The 27,904-nt window shown below is 37.9% G+C and overlaps 1 long non-coding RNA gene across 1 annotated transcript; it reads left to right on the top strand.

The window, feature by feature from the left end:
* The first annotated feature begins 16,960 nt into the window (after positions 1–16,960).
* LOC142615066 (uncharacterized) lies at positions 16,961–19,144 on the top strand. The gene is made up of 3 exons (XR_012840650.1): positions 16,961–17,163; positions 17,766–17,817; positions 18,872–19,144. It is a non-coding gene; the product is annotated as an uncharacterized LOC142615066 (long non-coding RNA).
* The last annotated feature ends 8,760 nt before the right edge of the window (positions 19,145–27,904 follow it).

Consider the following 27,904-nt stretch of genomic DNA (forward strand, 5'->3'; position numbering starts at 1 on the left):
CTATGGGAAGATTCATTATTTGATTTTTTATCGCAAATATATTTTATTTCACTCATTAGAACTTATATCTGATGTATTTAGTTATTCTGCTGTAGCACACTTTTCATCACGTCTGCTGCATCAGTTATCCTGCTGTGGTATCTTTACTTGTTATACTAGTTATTCTGCTATAGCACCTTTTTATTGTATTTACCGTGTTAAGCTAAATCTTTTCTGCCGAAGATTTCTTCTTTATTTGTTATTACGTATTTTACTTTTGACTCATTATCTTGCCATAAGTATATATATACATATAACTTGTTTCTCATGTTCCGCAGAATATATTTTATAGAGGTATATGTGAATACGTATAGGTATATTTATGAATATGTGTATGTATATATTTGAGAATATACTAACCCATGTAAGCTAACATTTGCTTGATTGGTATTTTCTTTGGGTTTTAAATTTGTTTATGTGCAGGAAGTAAAAAAGTATTTCTGCAATAAAAAATGAAGAGTAGTCATTCACATTTCAGAAGGCTTTACTACATGGCAGACGGCTTTAATGCACAGTAGACAGCTTTATTGCATAGCAGAAGGCTTTACAGCAGACGGCCTCAATGCACAACAGACAGTTTTATTGCACAACAGATGGCTTTAATGCACAGCAGACAGCTTTATTGCATAGTTGAAGGCTTTACAGCAGATGGCTTTACAGCAGACGGCTTTAATGCACAACAGAAAGCTTTACTTCATAGCAGACGGCTTTAATGCACAACAGAAAGCTTTACTGCATAGCAGATGGTTTTATTGCAACGCAGACAGTTTTACTGCACAGCAGAAAAGTTAGACCTGCGGCAGAAATTGGAGAAAAGTTCCTTCTACGGCAGAAATAAGGAATAAGCCCACTTTGCAGTGTCTTCTCTTGGACTTGGACTCAACGTTTGTGCACAAAATTGCAGCAGCAGAATGGTACTTTGGAGCCCATTCCACAGAGTGCCAAGCCCAACTTCCTTCTTAGAAAAAGCCTAGACCAAGAATTATCCAATAACATCAAAACGCATGTCTAAGGTACAAGAAACGTAAAAAGAACCCTCGACATTTTTTGGCGACTCCACTAGGGAGTTGGGATCAAGATGGGGAGAATGAGATATTTCTCCTCCGCAAACATGTTTCCAAGTCCATACCAAAGCAAGACGCAAATGTTCTTAAACCGTCTAAGCTATATCCTCAGGAAAGTATCCAAAACATCACAGCAGTACCATAGTAGAATTCTATGGTGGAGTATCACGACAACATTATAGCAAAACGATGTTGCGGAGTTCTATGGCAGAATATTGTAGCAACGTTACGGCAGGATAGTACTGTAGCAGAATATTGCAGCAACGTTATGGCAGGATAAAATTGTAGCAGAATTCTATGGCAGAATATTACAACAACATTACAGCAAGACAGCACTGTAGCAGAAATCTGTAGTAGAACACAGCAACGTTAAAACAGAGCAGTATCGTGAGCAAAATACTTTGGTAGAATATTGCAGCAGAGTGTTCAATGGCATTGCCTCAAAACGTGGTAGCAAAATATCACTACAACACCATAGAGTTCTACAACAGAAATATCCTAAGAACTCTACAATAGAAGGCCTTCACAATATTTGTTCCTATCCTTTAAATGCCACTTGTTCTCCTTGTCATGCACGTGAGACATATGGCAAGCCACTTATTCAAACATGCAAAACCAAAACTTCCACCACTTTTTGCTCTCATTGCTTTTAAGGAAACACTAGAAGCTTTCTAAACTCTCTCCATCTCCACCTTCAAGTCCAGCATTGAGAAGAGAAAAATCTCTTCATTTCCTCACAAGGTTTTAATCATTTTTTTTTTCATGCTAGTGATTCTAGCTCTACTTCCCCTCAAAAAACCAAAAGCTAAAACAAAAAATGAAGCTATAGCAGATAAAGGAAAATTTTCATCATTACTATAATGTTGAGAATAACTATTTCCTCCATGAAGTATCCTTCAGCAGACTTTTCTAGAAGTGCAAAATGTCCCTCCACATAAATTTTGTAGCAGAAGGTACAGATCCTTCGGTAGACTATTCACAGCAGAATCTGCTAAATTCCAGAAGTGCAAAATGTCCCTTCGTAGAAATTTTGTAGCAAAAAGTACAGATCCTTCGGTAGACTGTTCACAGCAGAATCAGCTGAATTTCAAAAGTGCAGAATGTTCGTCTGCATAATATTTTATAGCAGAAAATTTCAGAAGCCAAAGTGTAGATATCTCAACAAACTGTCCACAGCAAAATGTTTTGCCGCAAAATATTCAGCAGTAGAATTTTTTATTGAATTCTAGTAGGTGTTTTCGCAGAATATCCTACCACAAAATTATTGAATTCTTGAACATTCTAAGTGCAATCACAAATCCAGCATGATTTTCTTCTACAACAAAAGTGATAATTGTCCTATAAAGAATTCATGGGAACACCAGCAGTGTGAAGATGTGTAAAAGGGTAGTGGACGATTCTGCTACAGCAAGAAATTTGAGTCCAGATCTTATTCAACAAATTTAAGACTTGTTCTCAAAGCAAGAGAGGTGCATACAAAGCCTTTCATGTTCACTTTTTCTGAATCAACATTTTGCTACTACATCAGCAAATATATAAGTATCAATGAAGGGAGGAGGGAGAAGTAAACGATTCAACGATATCGAAACATCCGCTTTCAACCAAAGAATACATTGAAGGCATGTGACAAGGTGGTGAAGTGCCCAAATTAAATCTAGACCTTGGAATGAAGCCAACCACTTAGTTATTGCATACTCTCCATAAAGAAGCCCAAATCTACAAGCTGCTTGCAAACTGCTCTTTGTCCATTATCGGGTCTAGCAAACCGATTCAACAACCTTGAAGAGTTGAGAAGTTTTCTTTGAAGCACCTCAGAGGATTTATGCCTAGAGTGGCATTAATGATCATGATCTTTATGGTATTTCTAAGAAAGAATGTATCAAATCACTTGTACTACAAACTATGCAACTCCATCAGCACTCTTCAAGTCATGAAGCTCATTGATGCCCATGTCCCATCCTAGAAGAACTTTGCAACAGTGACAAACTCAAAGCTCCTTCTTTTAGCTTATTTACAAGAGGGAAATAGTAGAAACAATTGCTTACACACGTTCTTCCGTGAATAGAGTTACTTATCTTATTGCTGCAGAAAATTATTATGTGGTTTTTATTAAAGACGTTCTGTTGTAAGGGCATTTTGCCACAGTAATAAAGAAGCATGTTGTCCCACGAAGATGTTGGTATGTCATGGGAAAATTCTACATTTAGAAGCCTCTGCTCTTGGCTATTACTAGCCAACCATGAAGCAAGAGACGTAGCAAGCTCCATCTATATATGCCCATACTCAAAGCAAGCGAAGAAGAAATCCAAGGAATATGGGTCTTAGTAGCAAAAGCCAACAAAAGGGTCGTGGTTATGAATTCTTGGCTAGAGGCCAACAAAGGAACCATGGTTGTGAGTTCTTGGCAAAAGCCCATAATAGGGGCTACACTCAATCAAACCAGCAAAGGAACCATGGTTGTGAGTTTTTGGAAAAAGTATGCAAAGGAGCTATAGCCGCAGTCATATGTAACAAAAAATACATGGGAAGCAATTGTGCTTGCTGTGGAACGAAGCCAAAGCATGCTTGGGAAGTAAATCTTTCTCAAATTCTCTAGCAATGAAGAATTTTTACAATATGACAACTTGTATATCCATGGCATCTAATTTTTGTTTTTACCAAAGAATGCCTGAACCACATGATGGAGCATCAACACCAAGAGAAGGTGATATCAAGCTCATCCAGTTGTCTTACATGCTAGGGGCTAAAGCTCATTCTGCAACAAATATGGGAAGCCTTCTACTGAAAGCTAAAGTCTTGTTCTTCTATATCGGGGGCTCTCTCATTCTGCAACAGAATTTAGGAAGCCTTCTATAGAAGGTTAAGGACTCATCCAGTTGTCTCACATGTTGGGGGCTAAGGCCCATTTTGCAGCAAATTCGGAAAGGCTTCCGCAAAGCGCTTAGAGTATCAATATGCAGCAGTAACATTACCCACTATGAAATAAGAATTGATTGTGGCATCTCAACAAGTATACATTCATCTGCCACTTGATCTATAGCAACTTCAAACTTCATGATATGACATAATGCAACACCAATTCAATTTGTTGCAAGCTACCATGGTCAAGTAACATTCTAGTCTATGATAAAGCAACAACATCATCTATCTTCTGCAGAAGCATCAACTAGCAATTGGAGAGTAAAGTTCTCACACAATGCAAAGCGTATGCAGCAGTGAATCCGTGAGAAGAAATTTTACCACCCTTGTTGCAACAATTGTCAAAGAATCAAAGAAAGGATGCAAAAAGATGAGGCCTACAAGCACTCCAACAGAAACATATGTAAAGGTGAACCAACAAGCACTACAGTAGAAAATAAATGCTCTTCATGAGACTTTAAGGCTTCAAGAGTGCCCCGTAGAAAAGTTGAGTGACAAAGGAACTCACAGCAGGAACAAAATGTCGAAATCAATGATGAAGTCCAAGCATCTCTCTAGCAACACATTTAGTGGCAGGCCATCTTCTGCAAGAATTGGAAAGACACTGCCAAGCTTAGCAAAATGAGAAAGAAGAATTGGGAGAAATAAGATCTGCCGCAGAATACAACAAAGTTAAGAGATCTAGTTCACAACAGCATCTATGCCTTTTCATCAAAAACGCAGTGATATACTCACCAACAGCAGCTGTGATAGAATGACAAGAAGAATATGTTAAAGAAGAAAAAAAAAAAAAAAAGCAAACATGAAGGAATCAATAGTTTCTATGGCAGAATGACAAAGAAAATATTTAGAAAGTGAAGATATCTCATGAAAGTATCCACATTTCCTCTTGGATATATAGTTGTAGTGGCACCACTTGTAGGCGCCTTAAAATGAGTGGCAGACTCAGTCACTTCTTGGGAAAGATTAATTGCGGTAGAATTAGAATTTATGGTAGAATCAGAAACAGCCCGCAATGCAAACAACAAAGGTACAAGAGTATTGATGATCTTGGGGGCTAAAAGATCCTCTATTATTGCAACAATACATTTGCCCATGTTAGTAGTAGCTCCGAATGAGGAGGCCCTCCATAAATACATCATCACTAAAAGAAAATTTCCTTTCTACAAGGCCCAACATCCTTCTTCGCAGAAACTTCATCCTGACAAAGAATACATTATCAACAAATGGAAGAGTACTCTACTATGATAAGGGCTTGGAATGTTAGCTCTACGCTTTGTTTTAAGCAAAAGAAATGAAAATACGTGAATGCAAAGAGAAGAAGAAGGCACATGAAAAGGGAGCGAAGCCACCCTTTGATCGACACACTTAGAGGAAGCTTTTCTCTTGTGAAAGAACTCTACTTGAAGAAAGTGATGTGGCAGAGCTATTTTGATGAAACTCTTTTCAGTTGTCAGCTTAGATGTGAAGGTAGTAAAAGACAACACTTTTTCTATTTTTAGAGAATGAATGAAGCCAAAAGTGAAGCAACCTTTGGTAGCTAAAAGAAAAGAAAAATGAAGACCGTAAGAAGGATCCTCGCTCCACAAAGCGCTATTCGCAAAGTTGGCAAGAGAAAGATGAGTCAAAGAATCCAAAAAGCCAATTTTGAGCATTCTACAGAGATGTAGAACATCATAATGAAGAAAAACCCACCAAGGAAGAATTCCACGACATCTATGTCTTCCGACCATTCTTAGAAAGCAACTACACTTATGAAAGAATGACGAGATGATACTAAGGAATATGTGGGGAAAGTAAGTTAGCTGAAGCAATCAAGCCTAATTTTTCTGCCATAGAATCTGCTACAACCTTCACTTCCTACAGCATAGATGCTGCTCTAGCAGAAGCAGAGTAAGGGGTGCATTAACATAGGGAAATAAGTGCATATATTACATATTCTACGGAATCATAAAAATGAGTATTTATCCCTACAAAAGCAAAGAAATGAGTACCATTGTAGAAGTCCAAGATCACAAGGAATTTCCAAGAAGCAAACCAAGAAACAAGCAAAGGAATGATGAAGAAGAGAAGGATGCACACATCATCATCATCGACAATCCCTTAAAATGAAGGTAGTGTTGATGCCCACTTCGGCAAGGAGGCCCAATAGCAAGAAAAAGCCCAATAATATGGAAAGAAAAGAGTTAGTAAATTGAGAAGAAAACCATTAAGCCCGAATGGCAGAAATAATGGATCACAGGCCTAGAAAATAGCAAATGGGCCTCAAAGAAAGCAAGCGAGCCTAAAGGAGCCTAGAGAAAGAAGTAGAAAATGCATGGGCCATTATAAGAAATAGAAAGCAAGCAAGAATGGGCCAAAGAGACCTGAAGTAATGAATTAAGTGAGTATGGGGTTGATGGAAAGCCCATGAACCCCAAAAGTAAAGGATGTGGTAATTTGGGTCGGGGAAGCCCAAAAGACTTAGCAAAGGTCCATGGGAGTAAAGAATTGGAATAGGCCAAGGATGCCCAAAAGAATAGAATGGGACAAAGGAGCCCGAATGGGACGAAGGAGCCCGAATGGGACGAAGGAGCCCAAAAGCGATGAAACGAGCCGAGGATGCCCAAAAGAATAAAATCAGACAAAGGAGTCCGAAAGCGATGAAATGGGTTAGGGAAGCCCAAAACAACATGAGTACAAGCCCAATGATAGTACTGGGCTACTAGAGTGTAGCAGAAGGAAAGCATGCAACAGGCCCAAAAGAGGCCCAACAGGCACAAGTCAAATAATAACATGCAGGCAATCAGCAGAAACAATTGAGTTAAAAAGAGGCAAAGTTTTCAGCAAACTTGTTTTGGGGTGATAGCAACAAAACCACTACCCTCGTGAACAAAAAATTTTTGGCTACTCTTGGAGGATTATAAATTTGTAGAAATAAAGAGAACAATTTGCCTAAGGAGAGTAAATATTGAAGCAACAAGCCCGCAAAGAAAGGAAGAGAAGCATTCGCATGTGAGTTGTGAAACAACCCACAAAAGAAAACTTCATAAGTTTTCGCATATGAATTGCAGGAGCAATTCATATGCTCAGGGGGTTGAATGTTGATGCCCATTTTTTGAATCCGTACTTAAAAAACCCATATAGAGGAAAGCCCAATGAAAAGCAAGGCCCAAAGACCTACCAAGAAGACCGAAGAGCAAGAAAGGTCCAAAAAAAGAAATGCAAAGGAAAGCGTTCTACAGCAGAATACAGATCTACCGCAGAATATAGTTCTTCAGCAAAATGGTTTCGGTAGATGAGGATAAATTGGGCCCAAGACCATTTTAATCCAATCAACATTATTTAGCCCACAAAGGCCCAAATCCTTTTGTATAAAAAAGATAGGCATGAAAGCTGATATGAAGAAGCACAATGAAAAGAAACAAGGAACAGCAAGAAGTGTCAGCAGCAGGAAACATGTGAAGGAAAGAAAAGTCAAACCAAAGGAAATGAAAAATGCAGTAGGAAATGCATGAAGAAATAAAAACAAAAAAAAAACACGCAACAGAACAAAACAAAACTAATCTGCTACTGCAAAAACTACGTGGGAACGAAAGGAGACAAAAACATAACACAATGGAACAAGCATAGAAGGGCCAGAGCCCCACCAACCTGTACCCGGCCAATACAAAGGAAGTGGGCCCAAGGTCAAGGGGATGCAGAGGGTGTGGTTTGGTGATGGGGGGAAAAAGGGGTCTATATTTGGTCCTACCATAACTTTTTTTGGAAATATGCCTTGCTGGGATGGTATCTTACCCAAAAGAAGTAATAGATGGTTGGGACCATCTGACGCATGCCATAGAGCTAGGTAGAGGTATACAGCAAGAACAAATAAAAGGAAATTTTGTTATGAAATGAGTAGTGGTACAGCAAACAAACTGAGCAATAACAGTGGTCGGGGCGACCAATGGGTTAGTGGGTAATCCTAAAGAGATGCCCACAACAAACCAAAAATAGTTGGTGAAGCCCTAGGGGTAAAAGGGAGAAATTCCATTGAATTAGCTCACTATAAAAGAAAGAGGTAGCCATGGATGAAAGGGAGACCAAGGGGAGGGGGACCCAAGAGAGGAAGCACCTAAGGGAAAAGAGCCAAGTGAGAAACACAACCTACGACAAGAGAGCAATAAGAAACTAAGAGTAAAAAAAGAATGGAGAGAAAGAAAGAAAGTGGTAAAAAGAAGAGAGAAAACACGACAGGAATAGGGGCATGCATCAATAGACCATCTTTTCCCTCCCTCTTAGCAAACCACTCTTTGAAGTCTCCAAAATGAACAACTTTGATGTTAGAAGCCTATGACAAGGTTGTTCAAGTTGGGGTTTGAGTTCTTTCTTAGTTTACTTATTCTATGGGAAGATTCATTATTTGATTTTTTATCGCAAATATATTTTATTTCACTCATTAAAACTTATATCTGTTGTATTTAGTTATTCTGCTGTAGCACGTTTTTTATCACGTCTGCCACATCAGTTGTCTTGCTGTGGTATCTTTACTTGTTGTACTAGTTATTCTGCTGTAGCACCTTTTTATTGTATTTACCATGTTAAGCTAAATCTTTTCTGCTGAAGCTTTCTTCTTTACTTGTTATTACATGTTTTACTGTTGACTCATTATGCTGCCATAAGTATATATATACATATAACTTGTTTCTCATGTTTCGCAAAATATATTTTATAGAGGTATATGTAAATACGTATAGGTATATTTATGTATATGTGTATGTATATATTTGAGAATATATTAACCCATGTAAGCTAACATTTTCTTGATTGGTATTTTCTTTGGGTTTTAAATTTGTTTATGTGCAGGAAGTAAAAAAGTATTTCTGCAATAAAAAATGAAGAGTAGTCATTCACATTTCAGAAGGCTTTACTACACGGCAGATAACTTTAATGCACAGCAGACAACTTTATTGCATAGAAAAAGATTTTACAACAGACGGCTTCAATGCACAGCAGAATGCTTTACAGAAGATCGCTTTAATGCACAGCAGACAGCTTTATTGCATATCAAAAGGCCTTACAGCAGACGGCTTTAATGCACAACAGAATGCTTTACTGCATAGCAGACGGTTTTACTGCACCGCAGACAGTTTTACTGCTCAGTAGAAAAGTTAGACCTGCGGCAAAAACTGGAGAAAAGTTCCTTCTATGACAAAAACAAGGAATAAGCCCACTTTGCAGCGTCTTCCTTTGGACTTGGACTCAACATTTTTGCACAAACTGGCAGTAGCAGAATGGTACTTTGGAGCCCATTCCGCGAAGCGCCAAGCCCAACTTCCTTCTTAGAAAAAGCCTAGACCAAGCGTTGTCCAATAACATCAAAACGCATGTCTAAGGTACAAGAAACGTAAAAAGAACCCTCGACAACCTGTGTTCACAATAAATTGGAAAAATACAATAATATCTGTAGGAATAAATACAATCTCACCACAAAACCCAATAGCAAGATCTTCCACTCTTAATATTTCAACTCTCTGTGGTTGTAGCACCCAAATAATCATCCTACAAAAAGCTCAATTTATCTTTCTTGTGTTTTTTAGGCAAAAGACATTTTTCTATTTTTCCTCTGTGCCACACAAAGCACTATTCTTTTTCTTTCAGTCAGCTTCAAAATTGTGTTTCACTCTTTAGTCTCTCTCTGAATCTCTCTCTATCATGAAACCACATGCGCTAAGATTTTTTTATAAAAGCTTCTGCCGCCTACACTATTCCTAATTACATTAAGAATAGTATTCTTGTACTTGCATACTACCTCACCTATTTCATCTTAAAATAGAATTCCACGTGGGCTGGACTCTATTAGGTGCCATGCACCCCAACAAATATGTGGAAGGGTCACTTAAGAGAGTATGGAAATGTTCAAAGAAAAACTAATGTAGCAGTTAAAAAGAGTAACCTTATTCAAGATGAGGAAAAAAAATAGAGGAAAACAAATTTAAAAAGTAATAAAAGGTGACATGTTAATTAATTAGAGTAACAAATAATATGACTTTAAATAAAGTAAAATGGAAGAGAAGAATATACATATATATATATATATATATATATATATATATATATATATATATATATATATATATATATATAAATATATAGCCAACTCTAACTAATTGGTCGAAGATTCAAACTGACCTCAAAAGAACTAAGCCTTTGATTTGTATAATTGTATTGTTGTATATATAGAGTATATATATAAATATATAAGAAATAACTGGAATCGATGCTACATGATCAAAGTAGGGATATATACCAAATTGGTTCACATGGCAATTGAAGAAGAATAATAAGGTGGAATAGGTACACGAAAACCTATATCTAATGGGATATATCTAGACCTTAAGTTTGGTAGGTCTGGCCATATTTCTCTCCAGTAGCAAAGCTGATTTACGAATTCCAGTCCGTGAGAGAACTATAGTTAGGCCCAAATCTTCCTAACTAATAAGTACCAAACACCTCTCTCAAGAAAAATCTCCAAGCCTTGGGCCAAAATCTTTTCTTTTTCTATTTTTGCGATGGCAAATGGTAATTAGACTTGTAATTGTGTTGTCTGTAAATTGTCTTCAAAGTGGACCATGACCGTTCTTTGTATCTTATCCCAGCCCAGGGACAGAGCTATTCATAACTAGATAGAGCAATTCATTGGCATTGGGTGCAATGCCCCCCCAAATTTTATAATTAAAAAAAAGTACTAATTTTAGTAATTTAGTTCAATAAAATTACGTTTGGCCCCCTCTTTAACAATATCATTAATCATTTTAAAGGCCATTAAAAAAAACAAAACAAAACAAATTAAGCTTAATCAATCCATTTTACCCAAAACAAACAATCTAACCCTTTAAAAAATTTTAAACAAAATAATTTTGCCCTTACCCAGTAGCAAATGCACACATAAAAGACACACAAAACTATTAAGCAACCTACTCGAGAGAAGAGAAAGTGAGAAACTATGAAGGGAGTATTTTTAGCTATGAATGTCATCTGTTGATGCCCATTTTTTTGAATCCGTACCCAAAAGCCCATATGGAGGAAAGCCCAATGAAAAGTAAGGCCCAAAGGCCCACCAAGAATACCAAAGAACAAGAGAGGTCCAAAGAAAGAAATGCAAGGTAAAGCGATCTGTAGCAAAATACAGCTTTACCGCAGAATACAGTTCTTTGGTAGAATGGCTTCAGCAGATAAAGACAAATTGGGCTCAAGACCCTTTTGATCCAGTAAACATTATCTGGCCCACAAAGGCCCAAATCTTTTTGTATAAAGGGATAGGAGTGAAAAACTAATATGAAGAAGCACGATGAAAAGAAACAAGGAGTAGCAGGAAATGTCAGTAGCAGGAATCACGTGAAGGAAAGAAAATCCAAACCAAAGGAAATGACAAACGCAGCAGGAAACGCATGAAGAAATAAGACAACAAACACACAGCAGAATGAAATAGAACTAATCTGCTACGGGAGAAACGGCGTGGGAATGAAAGAAAACAAAAACAAAAGATAGTGGAGCAAGCACAGAGGGTCGGAGCACCACCAACCTGTACCCAGCCAATACAAGGGAGGTAGGCCCACGACCAAAGAGATTCAGAGGGTGTGGTTTGGTGGTGGAGGGAAAAGGGGGTCTATATTTGGTTTCCTGCCATGACTTCTTTTGGGAATATACCTTGCTAGGATGGTATCTTATCCAAAAGAAGTAATAAATGGTTGGGACCATCTGATGCATGCCATAGAGCTAGGTAGTGAGGTAGCTCAATCCTTATCCATTTGAACCTAGAGATAGAGGTATACAGCAAGAACAAACAAAAGGAAATTTTTTCGTGAAATGAGTAATGGTGCAACAAACATGTACTAAGCAATGACAGTGGTCGGGGCAACCAATGGGTTGGTGGGTAGTCTTAAAGGGATGCCCACAACAAACGAAAAATAATTGGTGAAGTCCTAGGGGTAAAAGGGAGAAATCTCATTGAATTAGCTCACTATAAAAGGAGGAGGTAGCCATAGATGAGAGGGGAGAGACCGAATGGAGGAGCACTTAAGGGGGGAACCCATGGTAAGAGAGCAATGAGCACCTAAGGGAGGCACCCAGGGAGAGGGGGATCCAAAAGGGAAAAAAACAACCCATGGCAAGATAGTAGTTAGAAACTAAGAGTAAAAAAAAGAATGGAGAGAAAGAAAGAAAGTGGTAAAAAGAAGAGAGAAAACACGGTAAGAATAGGAGCATGCATCAATAGACCATTTTTTCCCTCCCTCTTAGCATACCCACTCTTTGAAGTCTCCAAAAGTAATAGCTAGTAGCTATTTAGACCTATTCTCCAAAATGCACAACTTTAATGGCAGAAGCCTATGACAAGGTTGTTCAAGTTGGGGTTCGGGTTCCTTCTTGATTTACTTATTCTATGGGAAGATTCAATACTTGATTTCTATTGTAAATATATTTAATTTCTCTCAATATAACTTATATTTGTTGTATTTAGTTATTCTGCTGTAGCATGTTTTTTTATCATGTTTGCTGCATTAGTTGTCCTGCTGTGGTATTTTTACTTGTTGTACTAGTTATTCTGCTATTGCACCTTTTTTATTATATTTACCGTGTTAGCTACTATACTAGCTAAACCTTTTCTGCTGAAGTTTTCTTCTTTATTTGTTATTACGAGTTTTACTTTTGACACAAACTAATCATTATCCTGCCATAAGTATATATACATATATCTTGTTTCTCATGTTCTGCAAAATGTATTTTATATATGGATATGTGAATACATATAAGTATATTTACGAATATGTATATGTATATATTTGAGAATATGCTAACCCATGTAAGCAAACATTTGCTTGATTGGTATTTTCTTTGGGTTTTAGATTTGTTTATGTGTAGGAAGTAGAAAAGTATTTCTGCAGTAAAAAATGAAGAGTAGTCATTCACATTGCAAAAGACTTTACTGCACAGCAGAAGGCTTTAATGCACAACAAACAACTTTACTACACAGCAGACGGTTTTACTGCATAACAAAAAGTTTTGTTGCATAGCAGAAAAGTTAGATCTGTGGCAAAAACTAGAGAAAATTTCCTTCTGCGGAAAAAATTGAGGATAAACCCACTTTGCTGCGTCTTCCCTTGAACTTTGGACTCAAAATTTGCACACAAACTGGCAGCGGCAGAATGGTACTTTGGAGCCCATTCTGCGAAGCGCTTGGCCAAACTTCCTTCTTAGAAAAAGCCTAGACTAAGCGTTATCTAATAACATCAAGATGTGTGTCTAAGGTACAAGAAACGTAAAAAGAACCCTCAACATCATCAAAACTGACATTCACAAAAAAAAAATATATATATATATATATATGGAAGATGAGTACGGATTCAATCATGGATGATTTTAAAGATCTATAAAAATTCCAAGTTTCCCTTTCAGTATTAAGAAACAACGATTTTGTATCTTTCTCTTTGTTGATGGTTTGTTGATACTAAATGAATGCTTATTTGGAGTTTTATAAAGGATTTTTTTTTTACTTCTAGTTCCTAACTCCAAGTTTTGGCTTTATCCATATCTTGTCCCCATCATCCTTGAAGAGATGGTATTGAAATATATATTTACAAATGGAAGGACTTGTAATGGTGTCGTCTTTAATGGAAAATGGCAATTAAACTCATCACATAGAGCATGGTTTTTTGTTTGTGTTTGGCTAGGTGAGAAACAATGAGAAAATGCGGTCAGCAAGAACCCATTTTTTAGTGATATATGTCTTTTTTCCCCCCAAAAAAATATGAATTGGTCCATGTCAAATTATTTGATGCTAAAATTATACCATTACAGCACTCTTTTAGACACATAGGATAAAAGTTAACAGAGGTTGATAGAAGGACAAAAACTGAAACAATTACAAAACTTTTCGGACAAAAAAACAAATTTGGTACAAATTTTAGAGATTGAAACAATATTTTAAGCCAATCTAAAAACTAGCCTATGTCAATTTTTAAGACACTTCACAGCACATTGTCATGAAATGACACAAAAGGACTACGATAAACACACACACACAAACCAAAATAAAATAAAAATAAAAATTATAAGGCTAGAATGAATAAATCAAGAGTTGCATGATTTAACTGAATTTTAAACAAAGTTAGAACATGTAATTTGTAATTTAATATGAGCCATAGAAATAGTTTTTCTTATTAAAATTATTAAAATGAACTTATGTCGTACATGCGCATAACACAGGACATTGACATTGGATAGTTATTCTTAATTAAAAGAAGAATGAATAATAGGCATTACCCAAACAAGAAACAGTGATATTATTATAAGCATTCAGTGGTAAAGCAAAACAACAAAAGACTGAACAAACTCTTCATGAAAGCTGAAACAATGTTTCTGTTAGTGTATAGCTTATACTAGTTTAGCCCATTGGGCTTAGCCCAGTATATTGTACTTGTAGTTCACTCATATTACTTGTACTGCACACATACCTAGCCTAAATAAGGCTCTCTATTGTACATTGTTATACACAAAATATACAGACTATTCAGTCTTTCTCTCTCACTTTATATTGTTAACATAGTATCAAAGCCATTTTTCTGACTTTCTGGTTCCTGTGGACATCTCCAGCGTTCTTCTACTGCCCTCGCCTTCATCTAGTAGTCACTGTCAAAAACAAGTCACCGTCGTCACGCCCACAGCCCCTAGAACACTTGGATTTTGTCAGTTTTGTTGATCAAACTGCCAAAGTCAAGGCATAGATTGACATATCTTCCAATCCTGGGCAAAACCCAGCAAAGCGTCGCCAGAAACCACCTCCCACGCACCCACACGTGTCAGCTGAAGTTTCTGCCTCACGAGCACTTGTTACATGCGCCGTCACGCGCCGTCAGCCACTCTCACGCGCCCCACACACCAGGACAGTGCCGTCACATGCCTCCACGTACCCCACGCGCCTGCTCCGTTTCACGAACTGCCACGTCAGCCCTAGGGTGATGTCACACTACAACGTCAGCATACGAGCCGTTGACTTTGACCAGATCGTTGACCGTTGACTTCGACCAAAGTAAAAAAATTTCAACAGGACCTGTCTTGCCCAATTTTTCGCGTAGATTCCGATTTTGAGCTCTATTTTTGCATTTAAGGTCTCTAAATCCCATTTTTTGGTCATTTTTCTCATTATGGCTCAACAAAATGATCGAGATATCATACATCCTATCACCATTATGTTGGATGGTCCTACTAGCTATCATGCATGGTCTCAGAATATGACTATCTTCCTCAAGGGTCATAAACTATGGAGATATGTGACTAGTTCAATTCCTAAGCTAGTACCAAACCCTAAGTCCAAAGCCATAGCTGCTGAAGATGCCTCCAAGACTGCTGTTACAACGAATGATTATGAAGAATGCCTAGAGGAATGGGAGAGTATTCAAAGTAAGATCTTGTCTTGGTTTATCAATACCACTATTCCCTCCTTTCATAATCTTCTTCCTCGTCTTGAGACTGCTGAGGCTGCTTGGAAATTTTTGGCCGATCGCTATAATTGTACTAATGATTCAAGCTTGGAGTTCCACATTGAATCAAAGCTTTATCAAATGTGCCAAGAGACAGGTCAGTCTATTTCTTATTATTATTCTCAAACTTCTACTATGTGGGAACAACTTTCACTGCAGATCCTCCACTAGTGTGTTCTAAGGACATTGAGCTCTTTGTCAAATATCGAGATCACCGTAAATTTATGCACTTCATGATGGGTTTACGTGAGAATTTTGAGTCTACTAGGGCTTCTCTGCTTAGCCAGTCTCCTACTCCTTCTCTTGATGCTGCAGTCAAGGAGCTCATTTCTGAGGAGAACCGTCGGCCTACTCATCACATGTCATCATCTGATCATGTATTGGCTACACCATCTCCACAGCCTCCCATTGCTGCATTCACTACTCCTCCACGAATAAACTCTGGGTGTCCCACCTCTCAATCTTCCCAAGGTACTCGCTACGAGTTTTGTCGTGCTAAAGGCCATGACATCGCAATTTGTCGCAAACTATAGAAATTTGTGCAAGAGCAGAATAAAGCTTCTCTTCACTGGGTAGCTGCTGTATGTCCTTTAGATCCATCAGTTGCTACAGGTCCATCTTTAGCTTCCTCACTACGGCTGATATTAAGGCAGTTGTTCAACAGGTTTTATCCCTCACTTCCACTGCTCTTTCTGTCACCTCAAGTAAACAACCTTGGTTTTTTGATACTACATGTTGTAACCATATGACTCTTGATGAATTCTGATTTTCTGATAAGGCACCCTTAGCACATCCAATCACCATTTACACTGTTGATGGAACTCCTATGCCTGTTAGTCATAAAGGAACAATCTCTTCTCCTTGCTTATCCCTTAGTGACACTTTTCATATCCCAAAGTTATCCCTCAATTTACTTTTTGTTGGTCAACTTTGTGAATTAGGCGTAGATCTTCTATTTACTAATCATGGTGTGGATGTGCAGGATCCCCGGACGGGTCAAGTGCTTGGGACAGGCCATAAGGTTGATCGCATGTTTGAGGTTCATGACTTGAAGATTCCTTCACAAGTTGTTTCTGCAGTTGCTACCACTACCACCCCTTCACCTAATCTATGGCATCGTCTTGGTCATCCATCCTTATCTCGTCTTCAGTTGTTAGCTTCTCAAGGTCATTTAAGTTCAGTTCAGTTTCAAAAATTTGATTGCACTTCTTGTCATTTTAGCAAACAAACAAAATTGTCCTTTAATAATAGTGACTACTTTTCTTCTGCACCTTTTGATCTTATGCATTCTGATATTTAGGGTCCTGCACCTATTGTCACGTCCCTGTCAGTTTTTTTTTTTTAAAAAAAAAAAAGGGGAGAAGTCAGATTTTAAGCCCCTCCCACGTGCCCCCCACCTAACCCCACTTCCCATCATTCTCCACCACTCATTTTTCTCTTATTTCTTCTCTCTTTTGGCCGGCTCTCACCTTTCTTTCTCTCTTTCATTTTTCTTTCTTTTCTCTTCACTTAAACACACCCATTTCTCAACTCACCCGCCGGCCTCTTCTCCAAAACACACCATCTCACCATCATTTTTCCAGCAAGATCACTGGAAAAATTCTTAGGAACCCATAAGCATCTTCATCATTTTATTTGAGGTAAAAATTTCTAATCTTTTGGTGGGTTTTACACTTTTGCTTGAGGATAATTTTTATCTAAGCTTTGATAGTGATACCCATGTGATTTATGAGTAATGGAAGTGATATTTATGTGTTTATGTATGGGTTTTGTATTGGTGGAATTTTTGATGAGTGGGTATATATATTTTGTGCTAAAATGGCTATTCAAGGTTTATGTATGGTGGAAAAATTTAGGGGTTTTAAGATATAATGTATGATGGTTGGTAAATTTAATTTTGCCATTGTCATTGGGTTTATTTGGAGTTAGTGAAATTCTAAATTTCTTGTCTTGGAGGATATGTTGATTTTTGCTTTTATGGGTCTCTTAATGATGTAGTGTAAATCTTATGAAAACTAGTCATAATGTTGGAGATATTATGAAATGGGTTAACTTTATAAATTGGAGTTGATACCTTGTGAATAAATTTATTGAGAAACTTTGGGAATGGTATATATTATTATTGATGAGGTTAAATAGTAGACTTGTCTAATTATGTGTTTATTTGGCAATTCCTAAATTTTGGTTAGATACAATTTCAAGTTTTAGACTTATTGTGATAGGTTTACTTGATATTGTTTAGGTTCTAGCTAATCTCCTTGGAGCTTGGAGAGTTAAGCTTTTGTGGTTGCGAGGTAAGTAGCTTCTTAATGGGATATTTTTGGAAAATTACCATATTTCACAAACGATGTTTTTGGGTCAAACACCTTTTGAAAAATTATATATGGATATATGTTTTCTTAAAATTGTCGTGTTGTGACCCTATTACATTATATATAAAAATGCATCATATTTGGTATTGCATTTGAGAAAATACATGAATTGTTGATATGGAAAAATGAGCATCTTTTATTTAATCTTTGTTAAGGAAATTTTGGATTCTATGGTATAATAGAAAATTTAAAGATGCTTATCTTGTCTTAGTACTTAAGAAATTGATAGAAAATCTTTTTGGCAAGAATGAAGTTGAAAAACCTTACAAACTTTGTGGAAGTAGATTTTTAAGTTTTTTTTTTTCTGAAACTACTTGGATATAAACTATGTGTTTCAAAGTAATGTAACTTGTGAGCATCATGTAGTTTTAACACCATGCCATGTGTGATTTCCCGATGATCACCCGATTTGGTTTTCGTAGTCTTTGTGACAACGGAATCAAATCCAGGTCAGTGCCTTTTCACTTTGGATGACGCGTTCTTCCCTAATGCCCATGGGGGGAAGAGGTTCCTTGATTGTGTGTGGATGAGGCTACTGTCCATGGGGCCAAGAGACCACATGCAAGAGAGGGCCTATTTGACGCACTCTCTCTACTGCCCATGGGGGGAGAGAAAAACCTTGAGGGTATGGGTGAGGCTGCTGTCCATGGGGCCAAAAGTCTACATACCAGAGAGGACAATATCATGCCAGTTGTGAATGGGTGGATCCCCTGACCGGTCTATGTGATAGTGTGATATATTATTGTGATAATTTATCTTATGTTAGATATTATAGTTTTGGAATTAATATTGTTAGTGCTCACAGATTATAGTATATTATTTCAAGGTAGTTACTTAGAGAAATTTGGTATTTCATTATTTAATCATTCTTGTCATATTATTATTATTGAAGATGAAACTTGCATTTCCCCCACCCCCATTAATTATGCTGCTTACTGGGCCCTGTCTCATCCCATTACTTTTATAAACTTTTTAGAGTAGGCAACAATATTTTGAGACAGCTTTTGGTGGCTAATAGTAGTTAGACTAACTACTGATGAAGGCTGAACTTTTGTAATGGAGTTATTTGATGATGTACATTTTAGAATAGGCTTGACTCATTCTTTTGTATATTATAGTGGTTGTGACTATATTTCCCACTAATGGGACAAGCTGTTGATATGTAATTATTATTCAGACCTCTATTCTTTTGTGGCCAATGGTCTTTGTAATTAATGCTTAGAGCTCTAACCTAGTTTGAGAGTATATTCAGTGGAATTATTAAGATAATTCTTGATGTTCATACTTGATAGGATTTATGTGGATTGAATTGTCAAAAAGTAAAAATTTACAGGTACTTGAGATGTCTTTCTCACGCTTTGAACCCTTTGGGGTTTGAGGCGTGACAGTTGTGGTATCAAAGCATAGGTTATGATTCTGTAGACTTTTGAAAATAGGAATTGATTTTGATCTAAGTCAGAGCATTAGGGGTTGATGAATTCTTTATTTTATACCTTTGTTTCAGCTTCCACCTGCTAGTCCTTTTCTTCTCTATCTTTTCTGTGTTAACCTTCTATGTTGCCTTGTGATTTACTTGCTTGTTTCTTGGGTATAGGTATAAGTACTTTGGTACACTATGCCTCCTAAAAAGAAAGCACGTAAAGTAAGGCATGTGGATGAGGTTACAGCTCCTAAGCATGGCCATAGGCAATGCCAAGAGCGTGAGAGACCTGTCACTCCTGATGGTGGTGAGATTGATGAGGAGGCAGTGGCAAATAGGATTTATGCTAGGATTGCTAGAGCAGTCCAGGGTGGTGAACGGAGGAGGGATGGTTGCCTTTTTCCGGATTTCAATAAGCAAAACCCTCCAACTTATGATGGGGGACCTGATCCTATAGCAGCAGAGAACTGGCTGCTAAAGATGGAAAAATTACTGAGAGCTCTTAGATGCATTGATGTTGAGAAGGTGGAGTATGCCACTTATACTCTTCAGGGTCCTGCTGAGAGATGGTGGAGAGGCGCTAAGTGTTTGTTGAGCACTCCCATTACTTGGGAGAACTTTAAGGAAGTTTTTGATGGGACATACTTCCCAGATGTAGTGAGGGATCGTAAGGCAAGAGAATATTCTGATTTGGTTCAGAGGGCTATAACAATGGAGGAGTATGCCGCTAAGTTTGTTGAGCTCTCTCGCTTTGCTCCTTACTTAATTCCAAATGAATCTAAGAAAGTGAAAAAGTTTCGGGAAGGCCTTGATGGTAGGATTCGCCCTCTCATTATAGCCTCTGGAGTGGATACTTATACTGAGGCTGTGAAACGGGCAATGAGTCTTAAAGGAGATTATAAGCACAACCCCAATGCCAAGGAGAGTGAAAAGAAGCAAGTGCCCTTTCCTTCTCAACATGGTAAGGGTCAAGGGCATAAGAAAGGATTCTTTAAAAACTCGGGTAATAAAGGACAATCTTCTAGGCATAGCAAGAGTGCCTTTCCTCAGTCTGGTGATAAGAAGTCTTGCTCTCGTTGTGGTAAACTTCATGATGGACAAAATTGTGATGGGGTCAAGATTTGTTTTGTTTGTATGCAACCCGGACACTTTGCTAGGGATTGCCCAAGTTCTAAGGGCTCGGGTTCCTCTTCCTCATCTCAAGTTACAAAGGGTAATGACAATGGGAAGAAGGTGCAAGGTAGAGTGTATGCCTTGACTACTTAGGATGCTCAGGCCACGGATACGGTGGTGGCAGGTATACTTCCTTTGTTCTCTACACATGCTAAAGTTCTTTTTGATCCTGTTTCTACGCATTCTTTGGTTCTTGTGCATTTCCTAAGAATCATGATAAGAGCCCCGAACTACTTGACTTTGAGTTATCGGTTTCTACCCCTGTTGGTGATACTTTAATGACTAATCTTGTGCTTAAGTCTTGTATTATTTGTATTGAGGGTAGAGAGATTTTGGCTGATTTGGTGTTGTTGGATATGCATGATTTTGATGTTATTTTGGGCATGGATTGGTTGGCTTCTTACCATGCTAGTGTGCATTGTTTTGAGAAAGAAGTGGTGTTTAGGCCTCCAAGTGAATCAGAATTTTTATTTAAGGCTTCGTGTTTGCCTTTTATGCCTCGTGTGATATCATGCATACAAGCAAATCGCTTGCTTAGAAAGGGATGTCAAGGATTCCTTGCTAGTGTAGTGGATTCACAAAGTAGGGAATTGGAGATAGGAGACATTCCCATTGTGAGGGAATTTTCGGATGTTTTTCCTGATGATTTACCTGGGTTGCCCCCGGATTGTGAGATTGAGTTCTCTATTGATCTTCTTCTAGGTACTGCACCTATTTCTAAGGCACCTTATAGAATGGCACCCACAGAGTTGAAAGAGCTTAAGGAGCAATTGGTAGAATTGTTGGACAAGGGGTTTATTCGCCCTAGTGCCTCACCTTGGGGAGCTCCAGTTTTATTTGTCAAGAAAAAGGATGGGTCTATGAGGTTATGTATTGATTATCATGAGCTTAATAGAGTCACCATTAAGAATAAATATCCTTTGCCTCGTATTGATGACCTATTTGATCAGTTGCAAGGAGCACAAGTCTTTTCTAAGATTGATCTTCGTTCTGGTTACCACCAGTTGAAGATTAAGGGTGAGGATATACCAAAGACGGCCTTTCGGACTAGATATGGTCATTATGAGTTTTTGGTGATGCCGTTTGGATTAACTAATGCCCCTGCTGCTTTTATGGATTTGATGAATAGGGTATTTCATGAGTATTTGGATCAATTTGTCATTGTGTTCATTGATGATATTTTGATTTATTCTGAGAGTCAAGAAGAGCATGAAGAACATTTGAGGATTGTTTTACAGATTCTAAGAGAAAGGAAGTTGTATGCTAAGCTGAAGAAGTGTGAATTTTGGTTGAATCAAGTGGTGTCCTTGGGTCATGTGATATCTAAGGATGGAATTACAGTGGATCCTAATAAGATAGAAGCTATGGTTAATTGGGATAGGCCTACAAATGTGAGTGAGGTTAGAAGTTTCTTGGGCCTTGCTGGTTACTATAGAAGATTTGTAGAGGGGTTTTCCCGCATTGCAGCTCCTTTGACACAACTAACTCGGAAGAATGTTAAATTCGAGTGGAAGGAAGATTGTGAGAAAAGCTTCCAAGAGCTAAAGCGGAGGTTGGTCACAGCTCTAGTGTTAATTATCCCTTCAGGTACAGGGGGTTTTGTCATTTATAGTGATGCTTCTCATAAGGGACTTGGTTATGTGTTGATGCAAAATGGGAAGGTTGTGGCTTATGCCTCCCGTCAGTTGAAAAATTATGAGAAAAATTACCCCACTCATGACTTGGAGTTGGCTGCAGTTGTTTTTGCTTTGAAAATTTGGAGACATTATTTGTATGGGGAAAGATGCGAGATTTTCACTGATCATAAAAGTTTGAAGTATTTCTTTACCCAAAAGGAGTTAAGTATGAGGCAACGAAGATGGTTGGAACTGGTTAAGGATTATGATTGTTCTATTAACTATTATCCTAGTAAGGCTAATGTTGTAGCTGATGCTCTTAGTAGAAAGCCTTCAAGTTTTTCAGTTGCTTTGCTAACCTCTCGAAAGGAAATTATTCAGGATCTTGAAATGATGAAGATTGAGGTTGTTATGGGCCATTCTGAGGCCTACCTAGCTAGTTTGAGTGTTCAACCAACTTTGGTGGAAAGAATTAAATTGTCATAGGTCGATGACCCACATCTAAAGAAAATTTTGGATGAGGTGCGTAGTGGAAAGAAATTTGAATTTTCTATCTCTAAGGATGGTGTTTTGAGATTTGGGAGTAGACTTTGTGTGCCAAATGATTCATTGATTAAAAAGGAGATTCTATAGGAGGCTCACTATTCCCCATATACAATACATCCGGGTAGTACAAAGATGTACCATGATCTTCGTGAAAACTTTTGGTGGAATAATATGAAAAGGGAGATTGCTCACTTCATAGAGCAATGTTTGACTTGTCAGCAGGTTAAGGTGTTGCACCAACAACCCTTGGGTTTGTTGCAACCACTTCCTATTCCCCAATGGAAGTGGGAGAAAATTACTCTGGATTTTGTTTCTGGATTGCCGAGATCTCCTAAGGGGCATGATGCTATTTGGGTGATTGTTGATAGAATGACAAAATCAGCTCATTTTCTCCCTATTCGGATGAACTACTCCCTTGATCAATTAGCTCAGCTCTATGTTGATGAGATTGTGAGACTTCATGGAGTACCTACTTCTATTGTTTCAGATAGAGGCCCAAGGTTTACTTCTCGTTTTTGGGGTGGTGTGCAAAAGGCCTTGGGTACTAGATTGGATTTTAGCACGGCTTTCCACCCTCAGACAGATGGACAATCTGAACAGACTATTCAAACTCTAAAAGATATGTTGAGAGCATGTGCTTTGGATTTTAAGGGGAATTGGGCTAGTCACTTACCTTTGGTGGAGTTTGCTTACAATAATAGTTATCATTCAAGTATTAAAGCAGCACCTTATGAGGCTTTGTATGGGAGAAAGTGTAGATCCCCAATTTGTTGGGATGAGGTGGGAGAACGAAAAATATTGGGGCCAGAGATTATTCAGAGGACTTGTGAAAAGGTAAATATGATTCGTGTTCGACTACGAGCCGCCCAAAGTAGACAAAAGAGCTATTATGACATTAAAAGGAAGGCTTTGCAACTTGAAATTGGAGATAAAGTTTTCCTAAGGGTTGCACCTATGAAAGGAGTATGAGATTTGGTAAAAAGGGTAAGTTAAGCCTTAGGTATGTAGGGCCTTTTGAGGTCTTGGAGAGAATGGGCGAAGTTAAATATAGAATTGCTCTACCACCGGCCTTGTCAGGAATTCATAATGTTTTCCATGAGTCTATGTTGAGGAAATACATTCCTGACTCTTCACATGTTTTGAGCTATGAGCCCCTTCAGATTAGAGATGATTTATCATATGAAGAAGTTTCTATAGAGATTTTGGACCGTAAAGAGCAAGTGCTCAAAAGGACAATAGCTTGGGTAAAGGTGCTTTGGAAGAATCACTCAGAGAAAGAGGCATCTTGGGAGCGTGAAGATGATATGTTGTCAAGATACCCAAGCCTTTTTCAAAATTAAGGTACATAGAATTTCGAAGACGAAATTTTTATAAGAGGGGAAGAATGTCACGTCCCTATCAGCTTTTTTTTTTTTTTAAAAAAAAAAAAGGGGGAGAACTTAGATTTTAAGCCCCTCCCACGTGCCCCCCACCTAACCCTACTACCCATCATTCTCCACCACTCATTTTTCTCTTATTTCTTCTCTCTTTTGGCCGGCTCTCACCTTTCTTTCTCTTTTTCATTTTTCTTTCTTTTCTCTTCACTTAAACACACCCATTTCTCAACTCACCCGCCGGCCTCCTCTCCAAAACACACCATCTCACCATCATTTTTCCGGCAAGATCACCGGAAAAATTCTTAGAAACCCATAAGCATCTTCATCATTTTATTTGAGGTAAAAATTTCTAATCTTTTAGTGGGTTTTACACTTTTGCTTGAGGATAATTTTTATCTAAGCTTTGATAACGATACCCATGTGATTTATGAGCATTGGAAGTGATATTTATGTGTTTATGTATGGGTTTTGTATTGGTGGAATTTTTGACGAGTGGGTATATATATTTTGTGCTAAAATGGCTATTCAAGGTTTATGTATGGTGGAAAAATTCAGGGGTTTTAAGATATAATGTATGATGGTTGGTAAATTTAATTTTGCCATTGTCATTGGGTTTATTTGGTGTTAGTGAAATTCTAAATTTCTTGTCTTGGAGGATATGTTGATTTTTGCTTTCATGGGTCTCTTAATGATGTAGTGTAAATATTATGAAAACTAGTCATAATGTTGGAGATATTATGAAATTGGTTAACTTTATAAATTGGAGTTGATACCTTGTGAATAAATTTGTTGAGAAACTTTGGGAATGGTATATATTATTATTGATGAGGTTAAATAGTAGACTTGCCTAATTAAGTGTTTATTTGGCAAATCCTAAATTTTGGTTAGATACAATTTCAAGTTTTAGACTTATTGTGATAGGTTTACTTGATATTGTTTAGGTTCTAGCTAATCTCCTTGGAGCTTGGAGAGTTAGGCTTTTGTGGTTGCGAGGTAAGTAGCTTCTTAATGGGATATTTTTGGAAAATTACCATATTTCACAAATGATGTTTTTGGGTCAAACACATTTTGAAAAATTGTATATGGATATATGTTTTCTTAAAATTGTCGTGTTGTGACCCTATTACATTATATATAAAAATGCATCATATTTGGTATTGCATTTGGGAAAATGCATGAATTGTTGATATGGAAAAATGAGCATCTTTTATTTAATCTTTGATAAGGAAATTTTGGATTCTATGGTATAATAGAAAATTTAAAGATGCTTATCTTGTCTTAGTACTTGAGAAATTGATAGAAAATCTTTTTGGCAAGAATGAAGTTGAAAAACCTTACAAACTTTGTGGAAGTAGATTTTTAAGTTTTTTTTTTTCTGAAACTACTTGGATATAAACTGTGTTTCAAAGTAATGTAACTTGTGAGCATCATGTAGTTTTAACACCATGCCATGTGTGATTTCCCGGTGATCACCCGATTTGGTTTTCGTAGTCTTTGTGACAACGAAATGAAATCTAGGTCAGTGCCTTTTCACTTTGGATGACGCGTTCTTCCCTGCTGCCCATAGGGGGAAAAGGTTCCTTGATTGTGTGTGGGTGAGGCTGCTGTCCATGGGGCCAAGAGACCACATGCAAGAGAGGGCCTATTTGACGCGCTCTCTCTGCTGCCCATGGGGAGAGAGAAAAACCTTGAGGGTATAGGTGAGGCTACTGTCCATGGGGGCAAGAGTCTGCATACCAGAGAGAACAATATCATGCTAGTTGTGAATGGGTGGATCCCCTGACCGGTCTATGTGGTAGCGTGGTATATTATTGTGATAATTTATCTTATGTTAGATATTATGGTTTTGGAATTAATATTGTTAGTACTCACAGATTATAGTATATTGTTTCAAGGTAGTTACTTAGAGAAATTTGGTATTTCATTATTTAATCATTTTTGTCGTATTATTATTATTGAAGATGAAACTTGCGTTTCCCCCACCCCCATTAATTATGCTGCTTACTGGGCCCTGTCTCATCCCATTACTTTTATTAACTTTTCAGAGTAGGCAACAATATTTTGAGACAGCTTTTGGTGGCTAATAGTAGTTAGACTAACTACTAATGGAGGCTAAACTTTTGTAATGGAGTTATTTGATGATGTACATTTTAGAATAGGCTTGACTCATTCTTTTGTATATTATAGTGGTTGTGACTATATTTCCCACTGATGGGATAAGCTGTTGATATGTAATTATTATCCAGACCTCTATTCTTTTATGGCCAATGGTCTTTGTAATTAATGCTTAGAGCTCTGACCTATTTTGAGAGTATATTCAGTGGAATTATTAAGATAATTCTTGATGTTGATATAGGATTTATGTGGGTTGAATTGTCAAAAAGTAAAAATTTACAGGTACTTGAGATGTCTTTCTCACGCTTTGAACCCTTTGGGGTTGGGGCGTGACACCTATTCCCACTGAAGGGAGATCAAAATATTTTGTCATATTTGTGGATGATTTTTGTCGATATACTTGGATTTATCAGCTTCACCATAGGTCTGAACTTGTGTCTATTTACCAAACATTTCATAAAATGATTGAAATACAATTCAATCGCACCGTCAAAGTCTTTTGATCAGATAATGCTCAAGAATATAATGATAAATATTTCTTATCATTTTTAAACAGTCATGGTACCCTTCCTCTGCGATCTTGTCCTTACACATCTCAACAAAATGGTCATGCAGAATGAAAACATTGTCACATTCTTGATGTTGTCCGCACCCTTCTCATTTCTGCCTTTCTTCCTTAGTGCTTTTAAGGTGAGGCCGCACTCACTGCTGTGTACACCATTAATCGTATTCCTTCACCAACTACACATAACCAATCACCATTCGAGCTTCTCTATGGTCAAACTCCTGACTACACCTCTCTTCGGGTTTTTGGTTATGCTTGCTTTGTCTCTCTTCCTCTTCATGAACGAACAAAGATCTAGCCTCGTGCTCGTCTCTGTTGTTTCCTTGGTTATGGTGTATCTCAAAAGGGATTTTGCTGCTATGATCCTATTTCTCATCGCCTTCATGTCTCTCGTCATGTTGAGTTTTGGGAACATCGTCCTTTCACGAGTCTTCAGCAGTTTCCTGTGTCCTCTTCCTCAGAGTCTCCTGTTGTTGCTGATCTTTTCCTTCCTCTCTATCTTGAACCTATGGAGGATTCTTCAACATCGGCTACCTCTCCAAATGACTCATCTCCGGTTCTGTCCCCGGCATATGACCCGCCTGTCTTGGATCCTGTGGCACCACCCTCTCCAAAGTCTCCTGTTGGTCCTGAACTTCGTTGTTCCACTCGGGTAAGCATTCCTCCCCCTTATCTCACTGATTATCACTGCTCTTTTGCTCTTTCCACCCTCTATGAACCTCACACCTATCATGAGGCCTATACTGACCTTCTTTGGCAGCAAGCTATGAACGAAGAACTAGATGCCCTTCATAAGAATCACACTTGGGATATGGTTGATTTGCCTCCTAGTCAGTTTGTAGTGGGTTGTAGGTGGGTTTACAAGATCAAGACTAAGGTCGATGGATCTGTTGAATGGTACAAGGTTTGCCTCATTGCCAAGGGCTTTACTCAGGAGTATGGCATTGACTATGAGGAAACATTTGCTCATATTTCTTGCCTTACATCTGTCCGATGTCTCATTGTTGTGGCTGCTGTTCGTCGCTGGCCTCTTTATCAAATGGATGTGAAGAATGCTTTCCTTAATGGAGACCTCAAAGAAGAAGTGTACATGCAACCACCCCCTGGCTATCCACACTCAAGCCGTCAAGTTTGCCGCCTTCGTCTTGCTCTTTATGGCCTCAAGCAGGCTCCTCGAGCTTGGTTTGAAAATTTTAGC

The sequence above is a fragment of the Castanea sativa genome, chromosome 11 (assembly GCF_040712315.1).
Source record: "Castanea sativa cultivar Marrone di Chiusa Pesio chromosome 11, ASM4071231v1".
Classification (NCBI taxonomy): Eukaryota; Viridiplantae; Streptophyta; class Magnoliopsida; order Fagales; family Fagaceae; genus Castanea; species Castanea sativa.